Source organism: Eschrichtius robustus, chromosome 17, assembly GCF_028021215.1.
Source record: "Eschrichtius robustus isolate mEscRob2 chromosome 17, mEscRob2.pri, whole genome shotgun sequence".
In the NCBI taxonomy this organism is placed as follows: Eukaryota; Metazoa; Chordata; class Mammalia; order Artiodactyla; family Eschrichtiidae; genus Eschrichtius; species Eschrichtius robustus.
In genome coordinates, this window is record NC_090840.1 from 2,872,195 (window position 1) to 2,895,339 (window position 23,145).

Here is a 23,145-nt window from a genome sequence, read left to right on the forward strand (position 1 = left end):
CTGTTGTGGACCGACACTTAGGAGGTTCCATACCTTGGCTATTGTAAATAATGCTGTCATGAATATGGGAGTGCACAAATCTCTTTGAGATACGGTTTCAGTTCCTATGGCTATAAAGCCAGAAGCGAGGCTGCGGGATCATATGGTAGTTCTGTTTTCCATGGTGGCCGCACTAATTCTAAACCAACCGGGAACTGACAGTGCACAAGGGTTCCCCTTTCCCTGCATGCTCACCAGTGCTTAACTATTTCTTGTCTTTTTGATCACAGCCATACGAACAAGTGTGAGATGATATCTCACTGCGGTTTTGATTTGCATTTCCCAGATGGTTAGTGGCATTGAGCATCTTTTCATGTATCTGTTGGCCTTTTGTGTGTCTCCTTCGGGAAAATGTCTATTCAGTTCCCCTGCCCATTTTTTAATCAGGTGGTTTAGGAGTTTTTTGGGTTTTGAATTGTGTGTTTTTAATATATTTTGGATATTAACCCCTTGCCAGACATATAGTTTGCAAATATTTTCTCCCATTTAATGGCTTGCTTTTTCAGTTTTTTGGATGGCTTCCTTTGCTGTGCAGAGCTTTTTCTTTCTTTCTTTCTTTCTTTCTTTCTTTCTTTCTTTCTTTCTTTCTTTCTTTCTTTCTTTCTTTCTTTCTTTCTTTCTTTTGTTTTTACATCTTTATTGGAGCATAATTGCTTTACAATATTGTGTTAGCTTCTGCTGTATAACAAAGTGAATCAGCTATACGTATACATATATCCCCATATCTCCTCCCTCTTGCATCTCCCTCCCACCCTCCCTATCCCACCCCTCTAGGTGGTCACAAAGCACCGAGATGATCTCCCTGTGCTATGTGGCTGCTTCCCACTAGCTATCTATTTTACATTTTGTAGTGTATATATGTCCACGCCACTCTCTCACTTCGTCCCAGCTTACCCTTCCCCCTCCCCGTGTCCTCAAGTCCATTCTCTATGTCTGCGTCTTTATTCCTGTCTTGCCCCTAGGTTCATCAGAACCTTTTTTTTTTTTTTTTTAGATTCCATATATATGTGTTACCATATGGTATTTGTTTTTCTCTTTCCGATTTACTTCACTCTGTATGACAGATTCTAGGTCCATCCACTTCACTACAAATAACTCAATTTCATTTCTTTTTATGGCTGAGTAATATTCCATTGTATATATGTGCCACATCTTCTTTATACATTCATCTGTCGATGGACACTTAGGTTGTTTCCATGTCCTGGCTATTGTAAATAGTGCTGCAATGAACATTGTGGTGCATGACTCTTTTTGAATTATGGTTTTCTCAGGGTGTATGCCCAGCAGTGGGATTGCTGGGTCGTATGGTAGTTCTATTTTTAGTTTTTCTAAGGAACCTCCATACTGTTCTCCATAGTGGCTGTATCAATTTACATTCCCACCAACAGTGCAAGAGGGTTCCCTTTTCTCCACACCCTATCCAGCATTTTATTGTTTGTAGATTTTTTGAGGATGGCCATTCTGACTCGTGTGAGGCGATACCTCATTGTAGTTTTGATTTGGATTTCTCTAATGATTAGCGATGTTGAGGTTTCATGTGTTTGTTGGCAATCTGTGTATCTTCTTTGGAGAAATGTCTATTTAGGTCTTCTGCCCATTTTTGGATTGGGTCGTTTGTTTTTTTGATATTGAGCTGCATGAGCTGCTTGTACATTTTGGAGATTAATCCTTTGTCAGTTGCTTCACTTGCAAATATTTTCTCCCATTCTGAGGGTTGTCTTTTTGTCTTGTTTATGGTTTCTTTTGCTGTGCAAAAGCTTTTAAGTTTCATTAGGTCCCATTTGTTTATGTTTGTTTTTATTTCCATTTCTGTAGGAGGTGGGTCAAAAAGGATCTTGCTGTGGTTTATGTCATAGAGTGTTCTGCCTATGTTTTCCTCTAAGAGTTTTATAGTGTCTGGCCTTACATTTAGGTCTTTAATCCATTTTGAGTTTATTTTTGTGCATGGTGTTAGGGAGTGTTCTAATTTCATTCTTTTACATGTAGCTGTCCACTTTTCCCAGCACCACTTATTGAAGAGGCTGTCTTTTCTCCATTGTATATTCTTGCCTCCTTTATCAAAGATAAGGTGACCATATGTGCGTGGGTTTATCTCTGGGCTTTCTATCCTGTTCCATTGATCTATATTTCTTTTTCTGTGCCAGTACCATAACTGTCTTGATTACTGTAGCTTTGTAGTATAGTCTGAAGTCAGGGAGCCTGATTCCTCCAGCTCCATTTTTCTTTCTCAAGATTGCTTTGGCTATTCAGGGTCTTTTGTGTTTCCATACAAATTGTGAAATTTTTTTATTCTAGTTCTGTGAAAAATGCCATTGGTAGTTTGGTAGGGATTGCATTGAATCTGTAGACTGCTTTGGGTAGTATAGTCATTTTCACAATGTTGATTCTTCCAACCAAGAACATGGTATGTCTCTCCATCTGTTTGGATCATCTTTAATTACTTCATCAGTGTCTTATAGTTTTCTGCATACAGGTCTTTTGTTTCCTTAGGTAGGTTTATTCCTAGGTATTTTATTCTTTTTGTTGCAATGGTAAATGGGACTGTTTCCTTAATTTCTCTTTCAGATTTTTCATCATTAGTCTATAGGAATGCAAGAGATTTCTGTGCATTAATTTTGTATCCTGCTACTTTACCAAATTCATTGATTAGCTCTAGTAGTTTTCTGGTAGCATCTATGTATAGTATCACGTCATCTGCAAACAGTGACAGCTTTACTTCTTTTCTGATTTGTATTCCTTTTATTTCTTTTTCTTCTCTGATTGCTGTGGCTAAAATTTCCAAATCTATGTTGAATAATAGCAGTGAGAGTGGGCAACCTTGTCTTGTTCCTCATCTTAGTGGAAACGGTTTCAGTTTTCACCATTGAGTATGATGTTGGCTGTGGGTTAGTCATATATGACCTTCATTATGTTGAGGTAAGTTCCCTCTGTGCCTACTTTCTGGAGAGTTTTTATCATAAATGGGTGTTGAATTTTGTCAAAAGCTTTTTCTGCATCTACTGAGATGATCATATGGTTTTTCTCCTTCAGTTTGTTAATATGGTGTATCTCATTGATTGATTTGCATATATTGAAGAATCCTTGCATTCCTGGGATAAACCCCACTTGATCATGGTGTATGATCCTTTTAATGTGTTGTTGGATTCTGTTTGCTAGTATTTTTTGAGGATTTTTGCATCTATGTTCATCAGTGATATTGGCCTGTAGTTTTCTATTTTTGTGGCACCTTTGTCTGGTTTTGGTATCAGGGTGATGGTGGCCTCATAGAATGAGTTTGGGAGTGTTCCTCCCTCTGCTATATTTTGGAAGAGTTTGAGAAGGATAGGTGTTAGCTCTTCTCTAAATGTTTGATAGAATTTGCCTGTGAAGCCATCTGGTCTTGGGCTTTTGTTTGTTGGAAGATATTTAATCACAGTTTCAATATCAGTGCTTGTGATTGGTCTGCTTATATTTTCTATTTCTTCCTGCTTCAGTCTCGGAAGGTTGTGCTTTTCTAAGAATTTGTCCATTTCTTCCAGGTTGTCCATTTTATTGGCATATAGTTGCTTGTAGTAATCTCTCATGATCATTTGTGTTTCTGCAGTGTCAGTTGTTATGTCTCCTTTTTCATTTCTAATTCTATTGATTTGAGTCTTCTCCCTTTTTTTCTTGATGAGTCTGGCTAATGGTTTATCACTTTTGTTTATCTTCTCAAAGAACCAGCTTTTAGTTGTATTGATCTTTGCTACTGTTTCCTTCATTTCTTTTTCATTTATTTCTGATCTGATCTTTATGGTATCTTTCCTTCTGCTAACTTTGGGGTTATTTTTTGTTCTGCTTTCTCTAATTGCTTTAGGTGTAAGGTTAAGTTGTTTATTTGAGATGTTTCTTGTTTCTTGAGGTAGAATTGTATTGCTATAAACTTCCCTCCTAGAACTGCTTTTGCTGCATCCCATAGGTTTTGGGTCATTGTGTTTTCACTGTCATCTGTTTCTAGGTATTTTTTTATTTCCTCTGTGATTTCTTCAGTGATCTCTTGGTTATTTAGTAGTGTATTGTTTAGCCTCCATGTGTTTGTATTTTTTACAGATTTTTTCCTGTAATTGATATCTAGTCTCATAGCATTGTGGTCAAAAAAGATACTTGATACAATTTCAATTTTCTTAAATTTACCAAGGCTTGGTTTGTGACCCAGATATGATCTATCCTGGAGAATGTTCCATGAGCACTTGAGAAGAAAGTGTAATCTGCTGTTTTTGGATGGAATGTCTTATAAATATCAGTTAAGTTCATCTTGTTTAATGTATCATTTAAAGCTTGTGTTTCCTTATTAATTTTCATTTTGGATGATCTGTCCATTGGTGAAAGTGGGGTGTTAAAGTCCCCTACTATTATTGTGTTACTGTCAATTTCCCCTTTTATGGCTGTTAGCATTTGCCTTATGTATTGAGGTGCTCCTATGTTGGGTGCATAAATATTTACAATTGTTATATCTTCTTTTTGGATTGATCCCTTGATCATTATGTAGTGTCCTTCTTTGTCTCTTGTAATAGTCTTTATTTTAAAGTCTATTTTGTCTGATATGAGAATTGCTACTCCAGCTTTCTTTTGATTTCCATTTGCATGGAATATCTTTTTCCATACCCTCACTTTCAGTCTGTATATGTCCCTAGGTCTGAAGTGGGTCTCTTGTAGACAGCATATATACGGGTCTTGTTTTTGTATCCATTCAGCCAGTCTATGTCTTTTGGTTGGAGCATTTAATCCATTTACATTTAAGGTAGTTATCAATATGTATGTTCGTATTACCATTTTCTTAACTATTTTGGGTTTGTTATTGTAAGTCTTTTCCTTCTTTTGTGTTTCCTGCCTAGAGAAGTTCCTTTAGCATTTGTTGTAGAGCTGGTTTGGTGGTGCTGAATTCTCTTAGCTTTTGCTTGTCTGTAAAGGTTTTAATTTCTCCATCGAATCTGAATGAGATCCTTGCTGCGTAGAGTAATCTTGGTTGTAGGTTTTTCCCTTTCATCACTTTAAATATGTCCTGCCAGTCCCTTCTGGCTTGCAGCGTTTCTGCTGAAAGATCAGCTCTTAACTTTATGGGGATTCCCTTGTATGTTAATTGTTGCTTTTCCCTTGCTGCTTTTAATATTTTTTCTTTGTACTTAATTTTTGATACTTTGATTAACATGTGTCTTGGCATGTTTCTCCTTGGATTTATCCTGTATGGGACTCTCTGTGCTTCCTGGACTTGATTGACTATTTCCTTACCCATATTAGGGAAGTTTTCAACTATAAACTGTTCAAATATTTTCTCAGTCCCTTTTTCTTTCTCCTCTTCTTCTGGGACCCATATAATTCGAATGTTGGTGCGTTTAATGTTGTCCCAGAGGTCTCTGAGATTGTCCTCAATTCTTTTCATTCTTTTTTCTTTATTCTGCTCTGCAGTAGTTATTCCCAGTATTTTATCTTCCAGGTCACTTATCCGTTCTTCTACCTCAGTTATTCTGCTATTGATTCCTTCTAGAGAATTTTAAATTTCATTTATTGTGTTGTTCGTCATTGTTTGTTTGCTCCTTAGTTTTTCTAGGTCCTTGTTGTATTTTCTCCATTCTATTTCCAATATTTTGGATCATCTTTACTATCATTTCTCTGAATTAGTTTTCAGGTAGACTGCCTGTTTCCTCTTCATTTGTTTGGCCTGGTGGGTTTTTACCTTGCTCCTTCATCTGCTGTGTATTTCTCTGTTTTCTCATTTTGCTTAACTTACTGTGTTTGGGCTCTCCTTTTCACAGGCTGCAGGTTCATAGTTCCTGTTGTTTTTGGTGTCTGCCCCCAGTGGGTAAGGTTGGTTCAGTGGGTTGTGTAGGCTTCCTGGTGGAGGGGACTGGTGCCTGTGTTCTGGTGGGTGAGTCTGGATCTTGTCTTTCTGGTGGGCAGGACCACGTCTGGTGGTGTGTTTTGGGGTGTCTGTGACCTTATTATGATTTTAGGCACCCTCTCTGCTAATGGGTGGGGTTGTGTTCCTGTCTTGCTAGTTGTTTGGCATGGGGTTTCCAGCTCTGTAGCTTGCTGGTCGGTGAGTGGAGCTGGGTCTTAGTGTTGAGATGGAGATCTCTGTGAGAGCTTTGGCTGTTTGATATTACATGGAGCCAGGAGGTCTCTGGTGGACCAATGTCCTGAACTCAGCTCTCCCACCTCAGAGGCTCAGGCCTGACACCCAGCCAGAGCACCAAGACCCTGTCACCCACATGGCTCAGAAGAAAGGGAGAAAAAGAAAGAAAGAAAAAATAAACAAAATAAAGTTATAAAAATAGGAAAAATTTTTGAAAAATAAAAAAATTTTAAAGTAATTTAAAAAAAAGAGAAAAAGAAAGAGGAGAGCAACCAAACCAAAAAACAAATCCACCAATTATAAGAAGCACTAAAAACTATACTAAAAAAACCCAAAACCAAAAACAAAAAAAAAAACCGGACAGTCAGAACACTAGGACAAATGGCAAAAGCAAAGCTATACAGACAAAATCACACAAAGAAGCATACACATACACAGTAACAAAAAGAGAAAAAGGAAAAAAGAAACATATATATATATATATATATTTTAAAAAAAGAGAGCAACCAAATCAATAAACAAGTCTACCAATGATAATAAGCTTTAAATACTAAACTAAGATAAACATAAAACCAGAAATAAATTAGATGAAGAAAGTAAACCCCAAGTCTACAGTTGCTCCCAAAGTCCACTGCCTCAATTTTGGGATGATTTGTTGTCTCTTCAGGTATCCCAGAAATGCAGGGTACATCAAGCTGATTGTGGAGATTTAATCTGCTGCTCCTGAGGCTGCTGGGAGAGATTTCCCTTTCTCTTCTTTGTTCACACAGCTCCCAGGGTTCAGCTTGGGATTTGGCCCCTCCTCTATATGCAGGTCACCTGAGGGCGTCTGTTCTTCACCCAGACAGAAGGGGGTTAAAGGAGCAGCTGATTTGGGGGCTCTGGCTCACTCAGGCCGGGGGAGGGAGGGGTATGGATGCGGGGCGAGCCTGCGGCGGCAGAGGCCAGCATGACATTGCAACAGCCCGATGCATGTTGTGTGTTCTCCCGGGGAAGTTGTCCCTGGACCACGGGACCCTGGCAGTGGCGGGCTGCACAGGCTCCCAGGAGGAGAGGTGTGGAGAGTGACCTGTGCTTGCACACAGGCCTCTTGGTGGCTGCAGCAGCAGCCTTAGTGTCCCATGCCCGTCTCTGGGGTCCGCGCTGATAGCCGCGGCTCGCGCCTGTCTCTGGAGCTCATTTAGGCGGTGCTCTGAATCCCCTCTCCTCGTGCACCCCGAAACAATGGTCTCTTGCCTCTTCGGCAGTTCCAGACTTTTTCCCAAACTCCCTCCCAGCTAGCTGTGTTGCACTAGCCCCCTTCAGGCTGTGTTCACGCCGCCAACCCCAGTCCTCTCCCTGGGATCTGACCTCCGGAGCCTGAGCCTCAGCTCCCAGCCCCCGCCCACCCTGGCAGGTGAGCAGACAAGCCTCTCGGGCTGGTGAGTGCTGGTCGGCACCGATCCTCTGTGCAGGAATCTCTCCGCTTTGCCCTCCGCACCCCTGTTGCTGTGCTCTCCTCCCTGGCTCCAAAGCTTCCCCCCGGCCACCCCCCATCTCCACCAGTGAAGGGGCTTCCTAGTGTGTGGAAACTTTTCCTCCTTCACAGCTCCCTCCCAGAGGTGCAGGTCCCGTCCCTATTCTTTTGTCTCTGGTTTTTCTTTTTTCTTTTGCCCTTCCCAGGTACGTGGGGGAGTTTCTTCCCTTTTGGGAAGTCTGAGGTCTTCTGCCAGCGTTCAGTAGGTGTTCTGTAGGAGTTGTTCCACATGTAGATGTATTTCTGATGTATTTGTGGGGAGGAAGGTGATCTCCACGTCTTACTCCTCCGCCATCTTGAAGGCACCCTCCATATGTATTTTGTACTTTCCTGGGTAACAAGATTATTTTTCCTGAGCAAAGTGAATACAAGTCCTATTTCATGTCAGCTGTGATTATCGAGTCAAGGTTGTCTGTTAGAAATTCAGGACCCCAATTCAGTTTTGAATTCAGGGAACAGGTTAGGACTGTAACACAAAAACCTGGGGGAACTTCCAAGACAAAGCGTGTCATGGAGTTCATGGAATCAAGCCCTTTCTGCTAGTGATAAAATCTTTCAAGCTCATTTCTCTCTAGAACTTGGTGTATTACATTTCACACTTACCTTTTTCTCTTTTTAACTATAACCTGTCACACAACTCTTAAAATAATTTCTCTCACAGCTTTTTTTCTGCCTATATTAATGGAATTTTGCACACACATACACACACACACACTCCAGGCTGCAAGATTGTTACATAATATTTTACTGTCTGATTTGACCTCAACTTCATTCAACACACATGTAGTTTGAATTGAGTAACAGACAACATGTTCCGTAAATACGATGGAAAAATCATGTATGGTTTGCCCACACCTTTAAGCAACATTAAGAATTCATGATAATTTTGACAAAATTACTTACTTATTTTGATGCTTGAACAACACAACTTGGTCAGCTGGAAGTCTATAAGCTGTCTCCTTTCCCCTTGACACTCCACCAACATCTGTGACGGCACCAAGCATCCTTGCTCTCCAGCACCAACAAAGATGCCCGACACATCTCGAGTTCCCTGATACCTCTCTGTCAGGGAGAGAGCTGGAATCACTTACTTTCCAGGAGGCTTTGGTGGAGATGAATCATATTGCTCCACATGACAAAATATGGTGAGGTTTGTGAGTGGGATGACACATCAGCTGGGTATCAAAGACCTAAGTTTCAAAGGTCACAAGTTCAAGTTGTTGTTTCCACTCTAAATTTAACAAAGGCCTTCCTTGAACTTATTTTTCAAATGTGTGTTTAATTTTGGCTTTTTTATCTACCACCTCTTCAGAGTTTTCACTGTGTGTATATATGTGATTCGTACAATTCTATAGTATGACAAGGGAAAGAAAAAGAAGGGAGAAAATTGATATGGTCATTTATAACAAATCAGTAAGTAATAGGCATATTTGTGACTAACATTTCCTATAACAAACTGGTTTTGTGATAACATGCAATTTTCACAAACACGTTTCAGAAATGTTTACAATTAACAAGCTTTGGAGTTAATGAGTTACATTATGGACAGTTAAAGATTCTATAGTAAAACCATGGACAACACAAAGTTCTTATCTCTATGCTAAATATCAGGAAAATAAAACAGAGAATCCATAGCCTATGATAAATGTGACAGCCGATCTCATTTACAATCATGGAGTTAGACTGAGCAGACAGGTAACGCGAGGATTTTTGTTCCGTGTGCTGAGTGGCAAGTATTCCATATTTCTTATCATCTTAGGAAAAAGAAAACGATTCACAGTATAGCACAGCATCTAAATAAAGAAACGAAGTTTAGGTCTGGGGAGATTAGAAAATTGCTTTCTCTCTGTGCAAGACTCCTTGCCCATATGTCCCTTTAAATCAAGGCGAGGCCAGAAGAGAATTATACAGTATATTTGTACTACACGTTTCTCTTTGGTGACGTATGCTTCCTGATTCCCCACTGATGGTCTCTGCCAAAGAAGGCAACACAGGAAAGCGGCTCTGGCTCCATGCAAACACACGTGACAGTGCTGTCAAGGTGGTCACTCTGAACACATGGGGGTCTTTAAAGATAGTACTAAATTACGTCAAGAATTATAAAAAGCTTAATTTGTGTACTTTCTCTCATACATGTTTAGTCTGAGCTACCTTTATGTCACTTTTATGATTCTGAATCAGCTAACTGGCATACTTAAATGCAGTAGGAGGAAAAAGATAGTAGACATAATTCTCTAGCAAGGGCATCGTAGTGCATTCTATTCATATTTTTGAGCTGAGATACTCAGAAAGATAAAGAAACAAATTGCAATGTTCTTAGGTAAATATTTGAATCATTACAAACTTTTAAAACATTTATGTCATGGCTAAGTAGACATAAACCATCCAAGTGATTGGGAATAATTCAAAAAAGTAAAAGACTGGAATTTGAAAGTAATAAAGTTTTATATGTAAAATATTATACAGAGAAAAATGATAAGACACTACTCTGATCTTAATGGAAAAACAAGATAGTGTATGTTAGACTGTGCTTAAGATAATAAAAATTAGTCATAGTTCATGGTACCAGCAATTTACTAATGCTGTATCAAGTAGCTGCAGTTAACTCAAGTGAAAGTTGAGGAAACAGTCTAACGTGACATTTCCAGAAAAAGGGGTCCCAAATCAGCCTACTTGGATGCAAATCCCAGCTCTGCACTTCATAGCTGTGTGACCTTAGGGGTACCTAACTCTCTCCAAGCCTCTGTCTCCCACTCACTTTTGGTGATGGCCACATCTAGGCTAGACTTAATTTTTAGTCTCCTTTAAAATAAATACAAATCCCGGGACAGCCAGAGACCGCTGCCATTTGATCCTCTAGTTTAGCACGAACAATTTTCAGTCCTTTGCTAGTGATGTGAATAATGTTTTCATTTCTTTGGATGCATCTGGGTCTTCTCCTTTTGAGGAGGTGGCCACAGCAGGCTCTTGCCTGGAAATGGTGTCTTTAAAGAAAGGAGATGTTCTTCTCCTCGTAGCATCTCATACATCTTGGAAAAGGACACCTGGCTCAAAGCTTGGGACAATTAACTCTCAAACCTGCTTGTTAGAAATGCCACTGGAGTCTGAGGCTGACGGTTCTCTAGGGCAGTGCTCCCCAACGTTTTTGGCACCAGGGACCAGTTTCGTGGAAGACAGTTTTTCTCTGGGGGTGGGGAGGGGATGGGGGGATGGCTCAGGCGGTAATGCGAGCGATGGGGGGCGATGGGGAGCGGGAGATGAAGCTTTGCTCGCCCTCCCGCCGCTCACCTTCTGCTGTGCGGACCGGTTCCCAACAGGCCTCGGACCGCTACCGGTCTGCGGCCCGGGGGTTGAGGACCCCTGCTCTAGGGTGCATTGGACCTGGGGACTCCCCTTTCAGACCACATGTAAAGCTTCCGTCTGCGTGTGTCCTTTACGGGTGGGCCACCTTCCACCGCCGTTTCAGCCGGCAGCAAGCTAAATCAGTCCCGTCTAGTTCTCCCCCTGGGGCCTCACCTTGCACTTAAACAGATGAGCGGGTAGCTGTTTTGCATATATTCTCTTAAACCTTAAACTCTCCCAGCCTGAACACAGGGCATTTATTGTTCACGAACAGAGCTCAATAGATATTCTGGGGTGGGTTGACTGGAGTGAGTGAGAGAAATCAACAAGATTCTTGTCGGTATATTTCTGTGCAGGACAAGGTTAGAACAGGCGGCTTATTCACCAATAGATGGCAGTGGTGACTTAATTTTTGGACAGATGAGTATACCAGAAAGGCAGTAAATTGCCAAAAGTGCCCGATTTCATTTTCCATCCCTGCATTGTGCTTTCTACCAGGCTCCAAAGCCCTCCCCGTCTCTCTCAGCTCTGTCTGCTGCTGCCCTAAGCTACGGCGGTCAGAACAGTTGGAGTTGTAGGAATTCCCTCAGCTAGACTTCTCTGTCTCAACTCTTTAAGCCGCCTCTGGGATTTCTACTAAATCATGTTCATGAAAGCTGGTCTGATCGCGTCAGCCCCTGCTCAACGTGCAGCCACTTTGGAAGACAATTTGATAGTTTCTACAAAGCTGAACATTGTCTTAAGATACAATCTAGCAATCACACTCCTGAGTATTTACCCAACTGATCTGGAAATTATGTCCACACATTTGCATGCAAATGTTTATAGTGGCTTTATTTATAATTACTAAAAACTGACCAAAACACCTCAGCCAGGTGAGTGAGGTCAACATAAAGAGACATGTCATGAGGAGAGTACATATCCCACCTCAAATGGGATGCAGTCAAACGGTATTAATACCTTACCTCTGTGGTCCTCGTCCTATAAACCCATCACCCAGTCATGAGAGAAATCTTGGACAAACCCCAACTGAGGGACATTCTACAAAATTCCTGAACAAAACCATCAAGGTCATCAAAAACAAGGAAAGTCTGAGAAACTGTCACAGCCAAGAGGAGGCAAAGGAGACACAATTACCAAACATAATGTTGTTTCCTGGATGGGATCCTGAGCAGGAAAGAGACAGCAGCTAAAAACTAAGGAAATCTGAATGAAGGATGGACTTTTAGGAATAACAATGTTTAATACAGGTTCATTAATTGTCACAAGTGTACCATATTCATGTAAGGTGTTACAGTATGGGAAACCGGGTGTGGGGTATACGGGAACACTCTGTACTACGTTCACAGTTTTTCTGTTAATCTAAAATTGTTCTAAATTAAACAGTTTATTTAAACAAAAGCCTAGATTGTGTATAATTTTTTCCAGTGTTATTGAGATAAGTTGGCATATAACCTTGTGTAAGTTTAAACGTGATGATGTGATGCACATATATTACAAAATGATTACCACCATAGGGTTAGTTAACACCGCCATCACCTAATTATCATTTTTGTGTGTGTGGTGAGAACATGTAATACTACTGTCTTAGCAACTTTCAAGTATAACAAGGAAAAGGAAAGCAGGGGACTTCACAATGAATAAATTATATTTTGGGGACTACATATCATTACTGCTGTCATCTTTGATCATTTGTCTGACAGACATGCCCACTCTAAATTTACTAGTTTTCCCTTTGTAATGAATAGGTATCTTGTGGAGAGGTACTTCTTGACCAAATATCTTGTTTCTCATCATACTTTAAACATCTAATTTTAGCATCCATTGCTGATTCTGGATTGCAACAATTATTCCTGTGTGTTTGCTTAACGGTAATTTGCCACTTTTATCAATAGTCTACATTTATTAGTTGGCAGTCTACTTAAGGCAGAACCAGCCTTTCTCCCCCATTTATGTATTTATTTATTTTTGGTTTTGGTTTTCTTTTTTGTTTTTGTTTGAAAATTCTTATTGGAGTATAGTTGACTTACAATATTGTGTTAGTTTCTGCGGAACAGCAAAATGAATCAGTTATACATATACATATATCCCCTCATTTTTTTAGATTCTTTTTCTCTCCCATTTATTTATTTCCATACTTATTTATATTTATTCAATTCCTTGTCTATGTTTGAGAAACTCCGTTCTAGCATGTGTTCAGCCAATAGTTACTGAGCTTCTGTGATCACTTAGGCCGCCTCTAAGCTCTGAGACACATAAGTGAGTCAGATATAGTCCTTGCTCTTGAGAACATTCTAGTTTATTAATCAGACCCAGATGAGATGCATTAGCATCACTTATTTTCCCCAAGCCTGCTGTACCAGGCTGAGGAGATCACTGAATTTCTGGTGTCCGCCAGGCGCTCCTATAGAATTGCTTAGGAAACGAACATAGAGACCAGCTCCAGAGAACCTGGCTCGGGACAGCAGCCTGGAATCTGCATTTGTCACTGTGGCTGCTCGATGACTGAGATGCAGGTGAGCAAGGACCACACCTGGGAACCGCTGCTCGGGCACGAGGGCTTCCCAGTCACTTTGACATCGTTCTAATCACGACAGGTGGTCTCGCTGCTTCAGAAGGGTTTCCCCCCTGAAGCATCAGGGGAATTATTTCAGTCAGGGTCATCACTCCCCCGGGACCCATCAGCTTCTCTGCCCACTGCAGGAAAGCATTTGTGGGGGACGAAGAAGCACTGGTTTTCATTCAAGATTGTAACACCAGGACTTCTTAGCAGTACTGGCAAAGGGTTTGGTTTGGTTTTGTTTTTCTTTTTTTTTCTTAATGCTGGTCTTTTGAGAGCTCTGGATGTCCTGAGGCTTGCTGTATAAGGAACCATCGTAGAAAAACTGATAAAACACATTATTGTAGTTCAAAATGCTGTAAAAAGTTAGTATGTTTAAGTAGACCCAACAGCAGTTGTACGTATGTTTGTGTAACTTTGACTTCATTCCAAAGAAGGACCTGAAGCAGGAAGTCAGGAAAGAGAGTCGATTTGAAGTTTGGGTTAAAAAACAACAAAAACAGAAAACACACACTAGGGTTTAGAAGGGTTCTCCACTTCCGAGCGTGTGAATCTGGGCAAGTCGCTAATGAGCGGAGTCTTGACTTCCTCATCAGCGGAAGAGGGCAGCCCTCGTATCTCTTGTGCTAACTTCACAGAGACTGGAAGAGGTTCCGTGAGATCAGGGCTCAGGGGAGTATCTTTTACTTCCACTGCAATAACTCATGTAAATACTCTTTGTTACTACGAGCCATAAACAAACTAACTGATTGCCATCCTTAGCAATGAAGGAAATTCACTCTGGTTACTTGAGTCCTCTGAAGAAAGTACTATCTTCTACTTCGATTAAAATGCTTACGAATGATGAGAATAATGAGGGAAATGGCTTTTTATGACTCAAAGGACTATTGACTTACTTGCTGTTCCTAGTTTTATTTATTTAGCAGCAGAAAGAATGCTCATTTCTTTAAAAAAAAATTGAAAAATATAATTTGAGGTATATAGATAGAAATACTGGCTTTAAATAAACCATTCACAGGATGGTTGATTTCTTATGAATGGACTCGGTGCCACGAGTCAAATCAATGAATGTTTTCTGAGTGAGGTCGATGGTTGGGCTGAGAACGCAGTGAGAGGGAAAATCTCCAGCTGCCCGGGGATGCTGTGCTCCTTAAACTTACTGTAAAGTTTGTTTCAATTTCCATCTTCTATCTTCTGAAACAGTCTGAACTATAAAACCAATCCAAACCCTTTAAGGAAACAAGTGACCTTATTTATCTGCTAGTCTGCTTGTAAACCTCGTGAGGGTGATTAATATGATTACTTAAACCCACTGTCCAAAGCGGGGTTTTGACAGTTTTATGAGGGTATTAGTTACTTTCTCCTTTACAGCCGGTCTTTTTCCTCCCAGCTGCCCAGCCTCGTTCTGGGGCGTCCGTGGGCTGCTCCTGCATTCCCAGTCCGGGGCCAGAACCTGAGCTGTGTGTCCTCCACAGGTGACACCTTCGCCCCAGGCTTGCCTCCTTCACAGTTAAATCCCAAGGTCATGCCACGGACATCTCACCTGAGAAGACCTTCCTTCTATGCTCCGCCTCTTGCCTGCAATTCTCTTTGGGGAAATTAAAAATTTATGCAGCGACGACAATGATTCTGTCCCTTGAGCCGTGTCACTGCTAAGTAGTCTTGCCTTTTTTATCACACTGAACAGGTGTTTCAACACCTCTCACTCTGCCCAGAACCTCAGGGCTGAGAGCCCTGCACTTTAGTTTGAGACGTTCATTCCTCTGATCTGCTCAGACATCACTTTTACAGTAAAGGTTTACACTTTTTCAACCCTGTCCTGGGTGGCAGTAAATTTTGCGTCTCTGGAGCAATTCAACCTTCAGTTGGATAGCCCTAGGAAATTCATATATGCTACACACAAGAAGCATCGTTTCGGTTTTTGGTGATGATGGCCTTGGCGGTCTCTGATACTGATATTTTCTGATTTTATACAACTCTATTGATGAGTTATAATAGGTTTGAATTTTAGAATACTGGAGCCAAGGTAACTGTTTGAATTCATGCTTTGTATCCAAATCACAGTGGAAAAGCTCATATGCCACTCAAAGGAATCATCTATTAAATTTTGATTTTCCTAAGAAGTTGCCAACTAATGAAGAGAATAGATTTTAAGCCATTAATTGCAGGAAGACTCCATCAAATACCTATTGTATGAATGAGATCTAGACAGTTGAAAAAATTCCAAGTTTATATTAGATTTTTTCATCCATTATTCCTCAGCTCAAAGAGATTTGAGCGTAGCTGTATGATAAAGAGGCCTTGCTGCACCCTGCATGTAAATACTAGCCAGTTGCAAAGAAACACAGTTAATTTCATATGCTCTTTTGGTGCCCTAATTATTAAAGCAGTTGCCACCTTTATAACCAGTACTCATCGATGTCAAGTGGAAGAGAGGAAATAGAGCATCGTAAACTTGATTACCAATCGCTGAAACACCACACTCACTTTAGCAAGATGATGATTGTTGTTTTCAGTGGGACCATCCTCGACAGTTGTGAGACTTTGCCTCGTCTCACCTTCTGTCACTAGGAATCACATCCAGGCATATTTTAGAGGAGCAGATGGTGAGTAATAATATGTATTTCCTAGGTGTGTCACTCAAACTCTAAATGCCCTTTCACTTATCTTTGTCCTTATTGTACTGTTAGAGGAGTTCAGACTACTTGGTTAGGGTTAGGGTTAGGTTCAGGGTTGGGTTAGGGTTAGGGTTTGAAATCACGTCACTGAGGGCATCTCTAAGTTACAGGATATTGTTTCAGTTGATAATACATGAGCTTTTTTTTTCCTGATGCTGTCAGCAATTGGTGTTGAGGCCTTTATTGTACCTGCAGGCTAACATACTTTGGAATGTACATTTAAGACCTTTTTGTAAATTGATTCTCAGCCTTTTAGAAGAAATCAGAATTAAAAAAAAAAAAAAAAGAAGAGCTGTCTTAGAAGCACTAAATGTAATCTTCTTGTATGAAAATATCTTTCAACTGTGATGTAGCCCTATAAATTAGATGTTTAGTCATTATTACTGCTAAAATAATTTCATTTTAAGTATCACCTCTAAATTAAAAGAATTCTTTAATGGAATCATGAGAATATGGCTGTGAACACTAGCTTGAGAAATCCTGCCTTATAACATGTTTTAGAACATCTTTAGGATCATAAAGGGTATCATTTTAAAGAATAAATGGCTATTCAGATCATGTTTGATTCAAACTGTTGTCAGTATTAAGTCTGATGAAACAAAACTGAGTTGCTAAGGCTGCTAAGGCTCTTTGCCACTGGTTCTGAGTCGCAATTTCTAAAAGATCACACTCTGGAAATAATCAATACTCACCAGTGAAAATTACTAATAACTCCCTAAGAGGATTAAGTACTTTTATTGAAATATATCGTAATTTATTCCCTCTCTTGTTAGTATATTTGACTCTGGGGGGTAATGTGCTCATTACAGGGAAGACAAGCACGTGCTAACGAGGAGGATGGAGGCCACGCAATGACAACAGCTCACATCCACCGTGGAGACCGTGCCAGCTTCGTTCCAAGCCCTTTACAGCTGATGACGGCTTTAGTCCTCACAGCCACCTATGAGATGTTAATACTACGACCATCCCCATCTGCATCGTATAGACGGAGAGACTGAATCCTGGAGAAGGTCACTGGTCCAGGGTCAGAGCTCGTGAACGGCAGAGTCAGGACTTGAACTTGCAGACTTCACGCTCTCTGTGCCCAGCCGACCCCATCGTCTTCCTGTTTCTTCCTTCTACACGAATTCATCCACCGAACAGAATCATCTGAACCAAATCCGACGTCACCGGCTTCGCCGGTCAGGAGGCTCTGGCTCCGACCTGTCTGGGGAGGTGCGGAGAGCTTGCTCTGAGCTTGGCTTCCCTCTCCAGGCAGCACGTGTGCGTCTCTGCAAGATTAGCGATTAGGTCCTTGGCTCGGCTGCAAGCATTCTACATAACTGCTGAGAAAACGCGCTCCAGCTTCCCACGAGGAGAGGTGTCTGTGAGGATGCAACAGCCCCCAAAGGGCCACCGTGGACAGTGGCCAGTGGACGGCGGCCGTCTGGGAGACAGCGTCGGCTGGCAGTAGCACTCCTCCACGTCACCCGGGCACGGCCGGCACCACCAGGGCACACGGAGCCCTTCGCCTGGACCTCGGCAACGCCCCGGACGGACACTAAGGCCTTCACAGAAGTAGCTTCCATTGTGCTTGTTCCTGCCCTGAAGATGCTAATGAGGTAGCATTTATTTATGGCATGATTTCCTAATTTAAGGCAATTTTTAGGAATTTTAGTCTTAAGTATACACTAATCTAAAAATTGTTCATAAACAACACGGGACGTGTAGAAACCAGACGGTCCTTGGATGCTCAGTGTCAGCCTTGCACACGCAGCCCGCTTCAGCCACGGAGGAATAAGCACAGCGCCTCTGATGCTTAACGGGGGGGGGGTGACGCGGACCCTCCCGGACCCCCTTCTGGGGGTGCTGCCGGTGGCCGTCGTGAGCCGGGCGGCAAGCTGCCTCTGCTCTCCAGGCCTCTTTCGTCAGCGAGGTGGCAGCCAGAGAATTCCGTGAAACGAGCCGAGCGTGGAAGAAGGGGCCTCGGACTAAATTTCCACAGACAGAAAGCAAATGCGACAGCCTGGGCGTCGTCCCCCAGTGCACTTAACGCAGCACCGGACACCCAGGAAGGTCCGTCACTGGAGCTCAGTAGAGAGACCTGTAATTGCTGGCACTTTAAGTCTGGGGAATTCGACGCTTTTGCAAAAAGGCACGTTTCCCGAACGTCTTCAAGGGCTGTGACCTAACAACTAGTACTGGACAGATGAACCCAAGTTGGACGAGATCGCCACAGTACTGCTGAATTTACTGACACCTACTTATACTTTTTGCTCTCCAAATTCAGGCTCGGAGCTCTGAGATTTCCCACAAGCATCCGTACCCGATGCACCGAGAGCGCTCACTAACCAGGGAGCTCACGCTAAGCGCGAAGCGGAAACACACAGATCAGAAGGAGGAAAAAAGAAAGAAGGAAAATGGTAGGTGAAGGGCAGGCTTGAATCCGTATATAACAACTCATGATTATCCAAGGCTTTTAAGTCACAAACAGAAATAAAACTAAACGTTTTGATAGAACAATTTTGATGTGCCTGAAAAGTTGAAGTTCTCCTGAAAGAGAAATTAAAACCCACCAAGAAGTAGGTGGGATTTAACTATTAAGGCTGCCGGTAAATAGTCTGTGATTTAGGCCATGGAGACCCAGCGTTTTTAGTTTCAACTTTCTCTTTTGATACACTCTTTTTAAAAGGTAAAAAGTAAAACAGATTCCAATTTCCTTAGAAAATTTCTTGGCATCTTTTGTAGTAACTGGACCCATTCATGTACTGTAACTTTCTTATTAATTTGTATTTATTTTTAGTTACATAAAATAGTAAGCCTTTATCATAACTGTAGAAATAATATTTCTTTGTGAGCTGCTGGCCATTTTATTTTGGTTATTCCATTCACCGAAGATACTTTTCCATTAGCACAGACAAGTTTACCTTTTTTTCTTTCCTTTGTAATTTCTTCTCTTAGTAAGATTAGAAAGTCTTTTCCCTTCCGGGGTGGTAACAAGTATTTAACTCCATCACTGGGCTGGTTTTTAAATGGCATCTACATTTTCTATCTTCAGTTCATCTGGATGTTATTTTGGGCAAGAAACTAGGTTGATGTTTTTTTGCAAGCGAGCCAGCTGCCTACATTTATAAAGTGTGCTGGTTTGGCTAAACGGGCCTCTTTCCTCCGCTGCTTTATAAAGGGGTTTGGGACTCAGCTCTTCCGTTATGGTGTGTTTCAGCCTTGGGTGATGGGTTTAGCCGAGGGCAAAGAGAGCTGCTAGAGGTCTTGTTCAAGGACCGAGGCGCAAGATGCTGGCAAGGGTCACTTTGTGGGGTTCCACCCGGCGCTACCAGGCACCCAGCGGTGACCAAGGAGGCCCCTCGATGTGGGGAGGGGCTTAGAAACGCAAAATAGATCATCGCTCTCGTCCTTCCCTGTCATCAGATGTGGATCTGCCCTTCTCTGTTCACGCACACACCTCCTACAGGTTCTCGTCGTCCTTCCCCATCATCAGATGTGGATCTGCCCTTCTCTGTTCATGCACACACCTCCTACAGGTTCACGCTACACCACTGAATTTGATTTAACTTGAATCTCAGAATCGGGCAGACCATCTGTCCTGAGCCCCGACTGTCCTGGGCATGCTAGCCACGGAGCACTGCATGCTCCGTAAAGTACCGTAAAGGCGACAGGCAAAACACGGCCCTCCCCCATTGTCTTCCTTTGAACTCCCCTCTCTGACCATGTTCCTCCTATGAGTAGACATGGACCAAGGGTTCTGCAGTCTAAAATTGCATGAGGCTGCGTACAGATGGCCAACAGGCACATGAAAAGATGCTCAACATTGCAAATCATTAGAGAAATCCAAATCAAAACTATAATGAGGTATCACATCGTACCAGTCAGAATGGCCATCATCCGAAAGTCTACAAATAACAAATGTTGGAGAGGGTGTGGAGAAAAGGGAACCCTCCTATACTGTGGGTGGGAATGTAAATCGGTGCAGTCACTATGGAGAACAGTATGGAGGTTCCTTAAAAAACTAAAAACAGAACTACCATATGATCCTGCAATCCCACTCCTGGTCATACGTCCAGAGAAAATTCTAATTCAGAAAGATACATGCACCCCAATGTTCACTGCAGCACTATTTACAATAGCAAAGACATGGAAGCAACCTAAGTGTCCACTGGCAGATGAATGGATACAGAATATGTGGTACATATATACAATGGAATATTACTCAGCCATAAAAAAGAATGAAATAATGCCATTTGCAGCAATATGGGTGGACCTAGAGATTATCATACTAAGTGAAGTAAGCCAGACAAAGACAAATATGATATCACTTATATGTGGAATCTAAAATATGACATGAACTTATTTATGAAACAGAAATAGACTCACAGACATAGAAAACAGACTTATGGTTACCAAGGAGGTTGGGTAGGGATACATAAGGAGTTTGGGATTAGCAGATACACACTACTATATATAAAATAGATAAGCAACAAGGATTTACTGTATACCACAGGGAACTATATTCAATGCCTTACAATAACCTATAATGGAAAAGGATCTGAAAAAAATAATGTATGACTGAATCACTTTTCTATACACCAGAACCTGACACAACATTGTAAATCAACTCTACTTCAATTAAAATAAAATAAAATAAAATTGTGTCAGGCTGGATTTAGACTTGAGGTAAAGGACTTCCTCAAACTGAGAAGGGAGCAAACTTGCTCTGAGCACCTCTGCCAGGCACCGTTCTTGCCTCTCTGGGACTCACAGCCTGGAGGGTGATCAATGCGAGACAAAGACATACAAGGGCAGACAATACATTTAAAAGTCTAAGACATCCTCCATGGGAACTGAACATCTCAGAGCAGTGGTCCAATATGATGCTTACTACGTTTGAATTTGGGGACCAATGGGAAGGTCGTGTCCACCGGGGACACACAGTCTCCCCAGCACACCCCGTCACCCTCACGATGACTTGCATATAGTAAGTACTGAGCAAGGGTCTGAAGGACACATGGATCTCCCAGTGGAAGTGAGAGGGAGAAGGCGGAGTGAGGCTGCCTGCAGTAGGAAATGGGAAGCCAGGAAAAGGAGTTAATTGCGAGTATTTCCATTTCTCTGTAACTGTTGAACTGGTGAGTGATGGACAGAATTCGTGGTCCTGACCCTGAGCTATTCCATTAACCCCTGTGAGTATCAGTGTCCTTATGTGTGAAAACAGAGAAAGAGATTTATTTCGAGGTTGGAAAAGATGGTGAACCTGGCTCTCTGACTCAGCTCAATCCTTGAACTTCTAGGAAAGAAATACATTGTCAAAAAATTTGGAAAGGGACTTCCCTGGTGGCGCAGTGGTTGGGAAGTCGCCTGCCAATGCAGGGGACATGGATTCGAGCCCTGGTCCCGGAAGATCCCACATGCCGCGGAGCAACTAAGCCCGTGCGCCACAGCTACTGAGCATGCGCTCTAGAGCCCATGAGCCACAACTACTGAAGCCCACGAGCCACAAATACTAAAGCCCACGTGCCTAGAGCCGGCGCTCCGCAACAAGAGAAGCCACCGCGATGAGAAGCCTGCGCACCGCAACGAAGAGTAGCCCCCGCTCGCCGCAACTAGAGAAAGCCTGCACGCAGCAATACCCAACAGAGCCAAGATAAATAAATAAATAAATAAATAAATAAATAAATAAATAAATAAATTTTTTAAAAATTTGGAAAAAAACCTCTGAACAACACTAATTCAGGCAGTGTCAAGAGAAACTAAAGGGACTAATGAGCATGCTAAGACTATATAGAGGAAAGGTTTTATTTAGGGAAAAGCATAGATAGAAATAAATATAAATAAAGCTTTAGACACTTATGGGAAAATGAAGCTTATAGGTGGGTCTTAATAAATTACAGATAATCACCAGAAAGATTTTTTTAAGTATATAACTTTCACATAAGTAGAAATAAAAAGGAAGCAGAGTAAAATACTGCCAATATCAGGAAAAAGAATTGTCCTAAAATAACAATATTTAAAGTAAATGTTTTCTAAAAATCCATCAATATATTTTCTACAAGAGACACATGTAAAACAAAATGCAAGAAAGGATAAAAATGAAGAGATCGAAGAAAGATGTCAGGCAAATATGGATTGAAAGAAAGCAAGGATAGCTATTAAATATAAGACAAAATATATTTTTTAAAACTAAAAGCATCATACTAAACAAAGAAGAATGTTATATAAAGGTTAATGGGAAAATATATCAAGAAAATGTAATAATTATGAACACAGATCTACCTAACAATATAGTCTAAAATGCATAGAACAACATATGGCAAAATAGTGAGAAGAAATACATAAATCAACCATTGCAGTTGTTTTAAAAAGTTGAGGTAAAACACACATTTAGTAAAGTCAGTGAATATACCCACTTAACCCCACCCCAATGAAAAAATATATTTCTAGCACCCAAGAAGTCTCCCTCAGGGCCCTTCTACAAAATTAACTTCTGTCAGCATGGTTCATTTGCCCATTCTTGAACTTCATATAAATGGAATCATTCAGTATGAAATCTCTGTATCTGTCATTTTAATTCATTGTTACGTCTGTGACATTTCTTTATGTTTTTATGTGTACCAATAGCTCATTCTTTTATAAATTGCTACATAATATACCACTGTGCGAATATACCACAATTTATTTATCCATTTCTTACTGAAAAGCATTTGGGTTGTTTCCAGGTTTTACCTCTATACGTTATTGTATGCATCTTTTGGTAAACATATGCACTTATTATTCTTGGGTAAATACCTAAGAGTGGGATTACCAAGTCAGTGCAGTGTGTAATTTCAAAAGATACTGCCGTGCTTTCAAATCTCTTCCCCCCTGCAGTGTACGAGAGTTCCAATTGTCTCACTTCTTTGTCAACACTTGGTATTGTTAGTCTTTT